Source organism: Piliocolobus tephrosceles, chromosome 15 (genome assembly GCF_002776525.5).
Source record: "Piliocolobus tephrosceles isolate RC106 chromosome 15, ASM277652v3, whole genome shotgun sequence".
Taxonomy (NCBI): domain Eukaryota; kingdom Metazoa; phylum Chordata; class Mammalia; order Primates; family Cercopithecidae; genus Piliocolobus; species Piliocolobus tephrosceles.
In genome coordinates, this window is record NC_045448.1 from 83,963,343 (window position 1) to 83,974,922 (window position 11,580).

Consider the following 11,580-nt stretch of genomic DNA (forward strand, 5'->3'; position numbering starts at 1 on the left):
ATAGGGTTTTCATTAAGTTGGTAGATCATTTTAGGTAGTGTGGACATTTTAATAATATTTATTCTTCCCATAAAGTATAGGATATCTTTTTATGTATTTGTGTGTCTTCTTCAATTTCATCAATGTCTTACAGTTTTCAGTTTACAAATCCTTCATCTCCTTGGTTAAATTTATTCCTAAGTATTTTTAATGCTATTGTAAAGATAATAGTTTTCTTACTTCCTTTCTAGGATTGTTTGTTTTTTGTGTGTATGTATAGAAATGCAATTTTTTTAAAATTTTGTATCTTGCAAGTTTACTGAATTAGTTTACAAGTTCTAATGGGGTTATTTTTCCAGAGTCATTAATGTTTTCAATACGTAAGTTAATGTTATTTGCAAACTATATTACAAAGCTATAGCAATCAAAGCAGTATGGTACTGGCATAAAATCAGAAACACAGACCAATGGAATAGAATGTAGAGCCCAGAAATAAACCCACACATATATAGTCAATTAATCTTTGACAAGAGCACAACTAATACCCAATGGTGAAGGGAAAGTCTCATCAATAGATTAGAAAACTTAGAAAACTGGATATACACATGCAAAAGAATAAAACTGAACTCCTATTTTATACTATATACAGAAGTCAACTCAAAATTGATTAAATACTTAAATGTCTGATGTACAACCATAAAACTCCTGGAAGAAAACTTAGAGAAAGCTGACATTGGTCTTGGTAATGCTTTTTTGTATATGACATCACAAGCACAGGCAACAAATACAAAAATAGACAAGTGGTACTACATTGTATTATTCAGGATTATCTAGAGGGACAGAACCAAGAGGCTATACATATATATATAAATATATATGTACATATATAAATATATAAATATATATACATATATAATATGTATATATATAATATGTATATATATATTATATATATATATAATATGTATATATATATATATAATATGTATCTATATAACACACACACACACACACACATATATATATATATGGGAGTTTATTAAGGAGTATTAACTCACAAAATCACAAGATTCCACAATAGGCTGTCTGTAAATTGAGGAGCAAGGAAGCTTGTCTGAGTCCCAAAGCTGAAGAACTTGGAGTCTGATGTTCCAAGGGCAAGAAGCATCTGGTATGGGAGAAAGATGTAGGCTGGGAGGCTAAGCCCATCTAGCCTTTTCACATTTTTTTCTGGCTGCTTTATATCCTGGTTGCACTGGCAGCTGATTAGATGGTGCCCACCCAGATTAGGTGTGGTTTTGCCTTTCCCAGACTACTGACTCAAATGTTAATCTTTTTTGGTAACACCCTCACAGACATACCCAAGATTAATACTTTGCACCCTTCAATCTAATCAAGGTGACACTCAGTATTAACATCACATACACTAAACTAAAATTCATCTGCATAGCAAAAGAATAATCAACAAAATTCAAAGGCAACATATAAAATGGGAGAAGATATTTGTAAGACAAATATCTAATATGGGGTTCATATCCAAAAACACAAAGAACTCACACAACTCAATAGCAAAAAATAAAAATGGACAAAAGAATTGAAGAGAATTGGTTGGGTGCAGTGGCTCATGACTGTAATCCCAACACTTTGGGAGGCCAAGGCAGGCAGAGCGTGAGGTCAGGAGTTTGAAACCAGCCTGGCTAACAAGGTGAAACCCCAACTCTACTAAAAATACAAAAAATTAGCTGGGTGTGGTGGCACACATCTCTAGTTCCACCTATTCGGGACGCTGAGGCAGGAGAATCACTTGAACCCAGTAGGTGGAGGTTTCAGTGAGCCGAGATCACGCCATTGCACTCCAGCCTGGGTGACAGAGCAAGACTCTGTCTCAAAACAAAAAAACAAACAAACAAAAAAGTTTAAATTAAATGTACTTTTCTGGATTATTGTTATTTTAAAAAATAAAAAATTCATTACAGTTAGCAATGGACAATGCTATTCTGTACTTTATTCTCTGATATATTTGTTAAGAACTTTTTCTTTAAGAGCACTAAGTGATACTTTATTGATTTGTGACTTTTCAGCTTGTACTGTTTCATTTTCTAAATCTTTTAAGTTTGCGAATTAGAGCCTCAGGAGCTGACTAATTAATTGAAACCAACAACAACAAAACCACTGCCTTTGAGTAATGGTTGTCTCTAAGCAAATGAAAAGAAGAATAAACCTGATAATGCCACAGACACGTTTTGTAGAAGAGTTGAAGACTTTATGAACAGTGTGAATTCCAGAATGGGCTAATAAAATAAGCAAATAAATTAGTAAAATTTAGCCAATACAAAACACATTCTTTTATTTTTTTGAAATGGAGTCTCACTTTGTCACCCAGGCTGGAGTGTGGTAGCACAATCTGGGCTCACTGCAAGCTCCATCTCCTGGGTTCATGCCATTCTCCTGACTCAGCCTCCCCAGTAGCTGGGACTACAGGCGCCTGCACCACGCCCAGCTAATTTTTTGTATTTTTAGTAGAGACAGGGTTTCACTGTGTTAGCCAGGATGGTCTCAATCTCCTGACCTCGTGATCCGCCTGCCTCAGCCTCCCACAATGTTGGGAATACAGGTGTGAGCCACCACGCCAGGCCCAAAACACATTCTTGAGAAATATTTTTGTCCAAAGAAAATTACATTTGTGAGTAGAATTTTCTATATTTTTACAGGAAAAAGAAAAAGCAGTGATTAAAATGCTATAACAGACATGACCTGCTCTGGGCACTAAACCAACAGAATTAGCTATATGAGTTTCCTATGGCTGCTGTTAAGAAACAACCACAAAGTGAGTGGCAAAACACCGTTAGAAATGTATCCTTCCATAGGCCTGGAGACTAGAAATCTGAAATCCAGTTATCAGCAGGACAATACTCTGTGTTAGCCTCTGGTGGTGTGGACAATCCTTTGTATTCCTTGGATGGTGCTATATAACTTGTCTGTCTGCCTCCTTCATCACATGGTCTCTTTAGTCTATGTGTGTGTGTCTTCACATGGTTTTCTCCTTTGTATATGTCTGTCTCTGTGGCTCTTCTCTTCTTATAAAGACAACAGTCATATTTGATGAGGGCCTACCCTATTCCAGTAAAACCTCATCTTAACTATTAACGTATTACATCGGCAAAGACATTCTTTTCACATGCACAGGGGTTAGGACTTCAACGTATCTTAGAGACAGCATTACACATATAATACTAGCTATTAAAAAGTGACACTAATTTTATAATATTGACTTTAATTTTAGAAATGGAATTTTTATGTTTATAAATGTTTATTAGTTGCTAACTGTTCTATATTTAAACAAGCAACTCATACTATAATTACAGTATAACAATTGTCTAATGTTTACACATACCAGAAAGATACATATAATTTACAGCTTGATTTTACCTTTAGTTTACTATAAAAATATTCGGAAACTCATTTCACCTCAGGCATCTTAATAGCCGCACGAAATAGCCTCAGTTAAAATTTGAGGGGACAGGTCTTTTACTGTCAGTAGCTTTAGAAATCCTGGTATAAGGCAGGAGATGGTGCTGAGGTAAGTGTAGGAAGGTTCAAGGCAGAATTAATATATATCTGCCATAGGTTGGGCTGGTTCCTCAGAGGCAACCATTAAGCCAATGTCAGTATTTATAAGTCAGAAGTAGCCCTACTTATTGATGGCATGTCACAAGCTAGTGGACTAGAATTGGAGGTAAGAATCCAGCGCCAAGGGAGGAGATTTTCAGCAAGCAGGCGCAGAAAGCTGAGGTTCTGAGAAGGTACCAAAGGTCTCCCTACACAAACCAACAAGGAATACAGGTATTAGGATTGAATTAAAATGTGGAGTGTATCTCAGTCTGTAGACTGGGCATTTTTCTCTGGTGCCTTTCCAAGTTTCTGTGGAGAGATTGTCCAAAGCTTCTGAAGATCCCTAAGGTATACAATGAAATTTTGAATTTTTTTTTTTTTTTTTTTGACAGTCTCGCTCTGTCACCCACGCTGGAGTGCAGCGGCGAGATCTCGGCTCGCTGCAGTCTCTGCCTCCTGGGTTCAAGTGATTCTCCTGCCTCAGCCTCCCAAGTAGCTGGGATTACAAGTGCCCTCCACTACACCTGGTTAATTTTTGGTATTTTTAATAGAGATGAGGTTTCACCATGTTAGCCAGGCTGATCTCATCTCAAACTGCTGACCTCAGGTAATCTGCCCGGCTGGGCCTCCCAAAATGCTGGAATTATAGGCGTGAGCCACTGTGCCCGGCCGATACACGATCAAACATTTTAAGGACCACTATGATCATCTCAGTAGCTTCCGCTATGAAGACCCAAGGAAACATAGGCAGATTGACAAGAAATAGAGTCTACATGTGATCCACTCAATTTATGTATTCAGATCACCAACATAAATAAGTCTGATCCGTCGCATGTTGCCATCAAAACAATTTATTCATATGAATCTTTCAATGAGGCAGGAAATTATTCAGACCAGGGTGCAGAACCTCTCATCTTGTGTGCTCTATGAGGAAAATTTATTCAAATCTGAGGGTAAAATAAGTAAAAGTGATATTGACTTTCAAGCAAAATTATAAGGTTCCAAGGAAGGATTTGCTTGTAAAGCAAGCTTATTCTTCTAACTTTACCAGTTGGTAGAATTTTAAAGTTCTAATGTATAAGAAATAATTTATATATTTTATATAGGTGTGTGTGTGTGTGTATAATATACACATCACCTAGAATTGCATAAAAATGCATTTCAAGCCATTTTTGTGAAGTTAGTAATATAAGAAAATTGCTTCGATTTACACAAAAATTATTACTCCTCATTTCAAAGCTCGAAAATAATATGCAAAACTCTCCCACGATAATGGAATAGTAGCCCAGGTGAAGAGGTGGAAGTGGCAAAAAACACATTTCCGATGTTGTTGCCTCAGAAAATAGTAAGGCCTCTCTGCTTCCCCCAAACCCTAGGACTCGTTTCTCTTCCCTATTGGCCACCTTTATTTCACTTTATCTTTTTTATTCTTGCTGATTATGCATTCTCTTTCATCAAGTCCCCAACTCTCTGCATCTATAGCTTTCTTTCTTTTCCCTCTTGCTGCTTTCTTTTTTACTGCTGATGCAATTAGACCTCTTCCACACTTCATCTTTCTCTTTAAAATGGCCCTGATTTAAAACTCAAATTTATCTCTCCCTCCTTTGTCTTTATCAAATAATTCTACCTTCTTAGTTTTAAATTATAGATCCTTAATTCTAGTAATATTTTCTTTAAAATTTATCCTTTTTAAATACCATGACTCATCCCTGCCCATGGGTCCCTGGTTGTTGAATCAACCCAATTTTAAAAAACACTTTCAATTTGTTTTTCACTTCACTTTCCTTCTATAAACCTTACCTGAATAAAGATATTTGGTGAACTGAGCCACCACTTTAATTAGCTCAGAGGCAATCTCTTAAGAAATAGCAATTTTAAGAAATAAATCAAATAACACAATTATGTGATTGATATTTTAGGGGATTATTTAAACAAATTCCCATCTTAAGTGCGTGTCTCAGTCAGTCTACTTTGTTTCTCTTATTTAAAATTCCATTGTTTTTATTTGTAAATGGGGGGAAATGTACCATATAGTTTCTGATATTGTTCTTTCTGTGTACATGACATATTTTCTTACAAAGCATTTCATAGATTACATTACTCTGTGTTGGATTTTTGCAGATTAATTCTAAATGAGATCACAATGAATGCAATATTCATAACAAACTCACTAACATATTTTAAGGCAATTTTGAAAGAATCATTTTGCTTCTTCCACTCCTCAATTTGACTTACTGAAATGAGCCATATTTCTAAGAGTTGGGTAGTTTTCCAGTATTTTAGGTGCTGTTCATTTTAAGAAATATCAAACATTATATAAATAAAATTGGTTGTTATAAATGATTTTATGGCTTATATTCAGACTAAAGTGGTCAGTTTATATCTGGGTAAGACATATGATATCTGATATATTTGAAAAATCTCATGAGGTTTTTCTGATGACTAAAATTTATTTTCTAACATGCTAAAGTGCAAGTTATGAGCTTAGTGCAGACATGTGACTTCATATTCTCAGTGGCCCAGACCAACCCCTCCATTTCTTAACTCGTATAGTGTCTGGGCAAAGGTTTTGAGTACTTTTTGGTGTGATTTACAGCTATGAGATAGTTTTCTTATTTAGTAAAAGTTTAAACACTTCTATTTTTAATTTAATTTCCTGCACACACACAAAAATACAACTGTAATGATTTATTCATTGTGTTATAGACATGTCCGTGGCTTCAAGCTACTCCTGGCAAGTGACTGAATATAAAGACAAATTCTGCAAGATGTGTATCAGTGGAATCTGCCATATTCTTAACACTCAGCAAACCTTAGTAGGACATATACTGTTATATACAACTTATTGCCCTCAAGATTTATTAGACTTTCTCCTTATAGTTTCTAAGTCAGAGAATTCAACCAGAAAAAAAAAGTGTATATCTTCTATTGTATTTTTTAAATTTAAATAACTTAATAATATCTTTGCCATATTTACAGAACAGGGCTGTATACAGGAAGCCTTTGAGGCCAACTACAGCAAAACTCAGAGTGCAGAAAATGCATTATTGCTCTTTTCAATGCATGGTGAATGTCAGAACCCTTGTGTTAGATTATATTGATTCTGGTTTTACCATGTGACTAGTTTTGACCACTGGCACTTGAAGGGGTGACAGTTGCTTTAGCCTGGTCCCCCAATGAGAGGCATAGTGATTAGATCTAAATTCGATGCACAAAATACAGCAGAATCATGTAGTCAGACTTGCAGACTCTTATATGATTTATTGAACCTTTAGGCATTGCATTTTCCTGAAACATTATTGCCATAAAAAGTAACTAATACAGCTCTCTTCTGTGAGGAGACCTTATTTCCACAACACAATTGGCTTTACCCAATTTGTGCAATGAACAGAGCTTTCAATCACAACATATTGAAAAAGTTCTCTATCCCAGAAGTGGATGATAATAAACACAACTGGACATATGTATTACTAACCTAATGCTGTTTCATATAATAATTGAATCTAGCCTGATATTAGGAATAAGGAGGCAGAAGTTAAAATGTTAATTTTCCCACCAATGTGTGTGATTTTACCAAATCACTTTGCCCATTTTTTGTTCCCATTTTCTTTACTGGACTGTCAGCATGTTGATCTTGGACTTCTAACCTCCAGAACAGTGAAAAAATAAATTTCTATTGTTTAAGCCATTCAATCGGTATGTGTATGCTGTTATGGAAGGAAATACATTTTCCTTCCAGCTAACTTAGAGATCTCAATGTTCTTACCAATGATTCATTTCTTTCTTTATCTCAACTCCTAACTTCATTACAAGAAAGTCTTTGGGATCTGCCGGTCTCTTTTCCCCATGTGCCTTTTCACTTTAAATGCCAGAGCATAGCTTGTCCCAATTATTTCCACACATGATTTTCATTAAAGAAATCTCAATTCTAGGACATCTTTTAAAACACCACCAACTATCATCTTTTTACAGAGGAAATCTCCTCGATCTTTGCCTTCATTTAAAGATTATTAATAGACAATATCTTATCTTAATAACTCTCCTGTGCCTGTTTCCTCATTTTCCAGGGAAAGAAAATATTGACCCCAGTATTCTTTGAAGATTCATCCATTGCCCCTTTCAAGCTCCTTCTCATATCTTCCAGCTGTAGAAATGTCTAATTGCATAGAGGTCTTGAAAATGTCTTACAATTTTCTGTGACCAGGGTTTGGTTAATACCTTCTATGCCACACTTTAATTCCTCCAGAAATGCTATCAGGTCAACCAACTATGTTTTACATAGTTGCCAATTCTTTAGCTAGGTTTGCCTTTTGCTCCCTGGGTTTCCATAGACTGAGTTCACCTAAACATCATTTTCAGCGACTAAATATTCTAAAATATTGTGATAGACTCAGGTGAACAGAGGCTTTGAGATACCAGAATAACAACACTAGTGACATTGCCGTCAAAGAGAACCCAGTTTAGTGAAGATATAATGCAGAATAAAGTCAGAATAGTAACAACTATGAGGTGCTATAGTGCACACACAAGAAACACTTTGGCTGACTTTGGGTGTGAAAAGTTGGAAACTAAGGTGATTCTTGAAGAATAAGGTAGTTTTTCAGGCCCAGGGCACTAGAAAATGATATAATAGTTAAAGGAGATAACATAAGTAAAATATTGCCATGTGAAACATCATATGTGACTGAAAATAAAAGAAAATCGGCTGGGCGCGGTGGTTCAAGCCTGTAATCCCAGCACTTTGGGAGGCCGAGATGGGCGGATCACGAGGTCAGGAGTTTGAGACCATCCTGGCTAACACGGTGAAACCCCGTTTCTACTGAAAAATACAAAAAGCTAGCCGGGCGAGGTGGCTGGCGCCTGTAGTCCCAGCTACTCGGGAGGCTGAGGCAGGAGAATGGCGTAAACCCGGGAGGCGGAGCTTGCAGTGAGCTGAGATCCGGCCACTGCACTCCAGCCCCGGCGACAGAGCAAGACTCCGTCTCAAAAAAAAAAAAGAAAGAAAGAAAATAAAAGAAAATCAACATTTTTGGAGAATTAAATGGTTGACAGACAATACATTCCCCTTTCTCCACAAAACAATTTGAGATGAGAAGAATGGGGCAGACACTGATTTCACCCACAACCATGTCTGAGAGAAGTTGTGGACATTCCTAGATCTTTATAACTTCCAAAAGTTTGTTACCTTTTTACCCTTGTATCCATACAGTAAATATCATAAACAAGAACAACAAAAACAGTTGCATTCTTATGCTTAGTAACAAAAGAAGGGGAAAACTGAGCAAATTATTTTTATCTGTACCCAGGACTGATATGCATAATAGCAATGTTATAATGCAAAAGAAAATAGACTGAATCCCTTTGGCTTGAAGCAAGGAAGAAAAGAGAATTTTAAAAGGCACCCAAATTCATGCAAAGTGCCTTTGGAGGAAGAGGATAGTTCAGATTAACCAGCCAAGTACTGACTCTGTCAGTGTCCCTTAAATCTTAACTCCCATTCCATTCCTTTTTCCTTTCTTTCATTCTTGGTTTCTCAATATGCTGTTAACATATTACTTTCCTCATATACAGTGAAAGTAGAGAGGTGCTGTTTGGGGTAATCTGAGAGGTATAAAGAAATACCTTGATAGATCCAGTATTTCCCCCCACCGCTGTTACTTGAAAAATTTGTGCTTTCTTTATTTGCAAAATATCCTATATGGTATTGCATCTGCAGGAAAGAGGTAGTTAAAAGGATGCAAAACGAGAGAAGAGATAACACCATCAAAAGAGACTTGTCTGTAGCCTAGTGCTGTTCAATAACAAAGCAGGTATCTGTCTTGTCCAGGTTAAATAAAACATCAATTGCCCCTGTGAAGTATGCTTAAAATTACAATTTATGGATATGTACTGGCAATTGCAGGCACCAAAATAAACACATTTCAGTTACAAACAGACCACATATCAGAAAGTGTCCTAAGAGCCTGATAAGCAAGGCCACAGTGGGGAGAAACATATAAAAAGGTTTGTGATGGATGAGTGGAAGCAGCAAAATTTGTTTATGGCAAAGGGAAAAGAGGCACCATGTGGGAAGAAAAAATGAGAGAGAATAAATTGTTGTTTGCATGGGAAGGGACTCTTTCTGTAATGTACTATACTTTGCATTCAGAGATGAGGCTCTTGAGAAAATGTGTTCTGGGTGGATACTTACGGTTGAAAAAAATATGTTCATAAGTTGGATTTGACAAATATATCAAAACAAAGCAAAATTTAACTGCAACAATAAAGAATCGACTCTACCCTAAATAGGATTATATTTGGGAGACCAGAAAACTAAAAGTAAAGTTGGTTAAGTAAAATAAGGTTAGGATTTTCTTTGTTATCTTCCAACACTCCCAAAGGTCAACATGTTGTATTGCAACAGAGAGTGCACACCTGAAAGTAAAGAGAGCACTTCTTCAGCTTTTTAATTATTCTTTGTGCCGATTCCACCTCACCCCACCCCTCTGGCTCCCTCATCCCCACTCTGCCTCAAGATCCCTGTAGTGATTTTGTGGACTTTGCCATGAGATATGTTAAAAGTAAATTGGAAGGGAAAAAAAAATGAGCTTTTGTCAATAAGTATTTGGGAGAACCTCTATACAGCTTTAATTGCCTTGTCCAGCTGCTTGTATCTTTCCAGGAAGTTTGAGGATGAATTAAGCTATGTGGGATGAGCAATGTGGCCTTAGTTGTCTGGGAGGGTCCCAATTTTAGCACTGAAAGTCCCACATCCTGGAAATCTCCTAAGTCCAGATAGCATTGGTCTATGGTTCAGGCTAGAAATAGGAGAAATTAGCCCCTTGCCCCTAGCTAGAGTTAACTGAGTGTTAGGAGACGCAGGCAGACGTTGGTACCCCTACCTATTAAGTAAAGAACCATGGGATGGAGGCAGCACTTACTAAATTGGAAAAAGCACAAACTTTTTCCAAAGAGCCAAAGTTTCGGAGATAGGATATCTTATTCCTTGTGGGTCTATAAAAATCTGCAGAAAATAGGAGCTTAGGAAAATGTCATGACAGCCATCACTCCTCCCAGTAAAGGACTACTTACTTCAGAAACTGCAGAGTACGTGTTCAAGTGAGGTGTAAAGGCCATCATCACCATATGCACTATGTTAACCCAAACTGCTCTTGTTGCTGAGCAGGCTAAGGGAATTAGCTGCTGGCCAAGGCATAGGTGACTGGCTTCCAGTAATACATGGAAACGGATTAGGTGTGGGCTCCCAGAATTTTCACTGACAGAAAGATAGAAAGGAAGCAGACATAAAACATCCCATTTCCTCAAACATGCCCTCAACTGTGACATAAGCAGATAAAACTCTCTTGTTTCTAGTAATAGGTGCAGTAGAAGCCTGTAAAGGTAAGAATTGAATTTAGAGGGGATGAAGTTGAGTGGGTATTGGAAAAATGAGATTCAAAAGCAAACCCTGATGGAGGTGTGTAAATGACAATAGTTGAAATTGCAGTTATCGAATTAAGTTAAAATTGTCCTTCTCTCTCCTGTAAATCAGCCTTATCAGTTTGTCCACGAGTAACAAACTAATAAGGCTGATTTACAGGATAAGGAAGGAAATATTTGGGGGTTAGGGAATATTTGCAGCTCACTATTACACCACCGTCATCTTTCTAGAAGAGGTTCATTTGATTTTTTTTTTTTTAACAAATGTCAATTTACACTTAAAGCACAATTTGTGTGACTTTCTAGAGAGAGGATTCTCACCTAGCCTATAAGCAAAAGCCGATTGAACCATGTGATTACCTCTCATCACAGGACACGCTACAAAGCCCTTCTTGTGGCATACTAATAAGACAAGAATGTTAAGTTACTCAAAAGCAATCCCCAGTGCTCACCTGTCTGTGTCTTCCTCGAATGACAAAAGGAATGTGAAGTCTGTGTGTTGTATAGCCAGAGGCAAATAGTGAATCAAAGCTAGGCAGGAGTGTTTCTTATTAAAACAGAATAAACTTG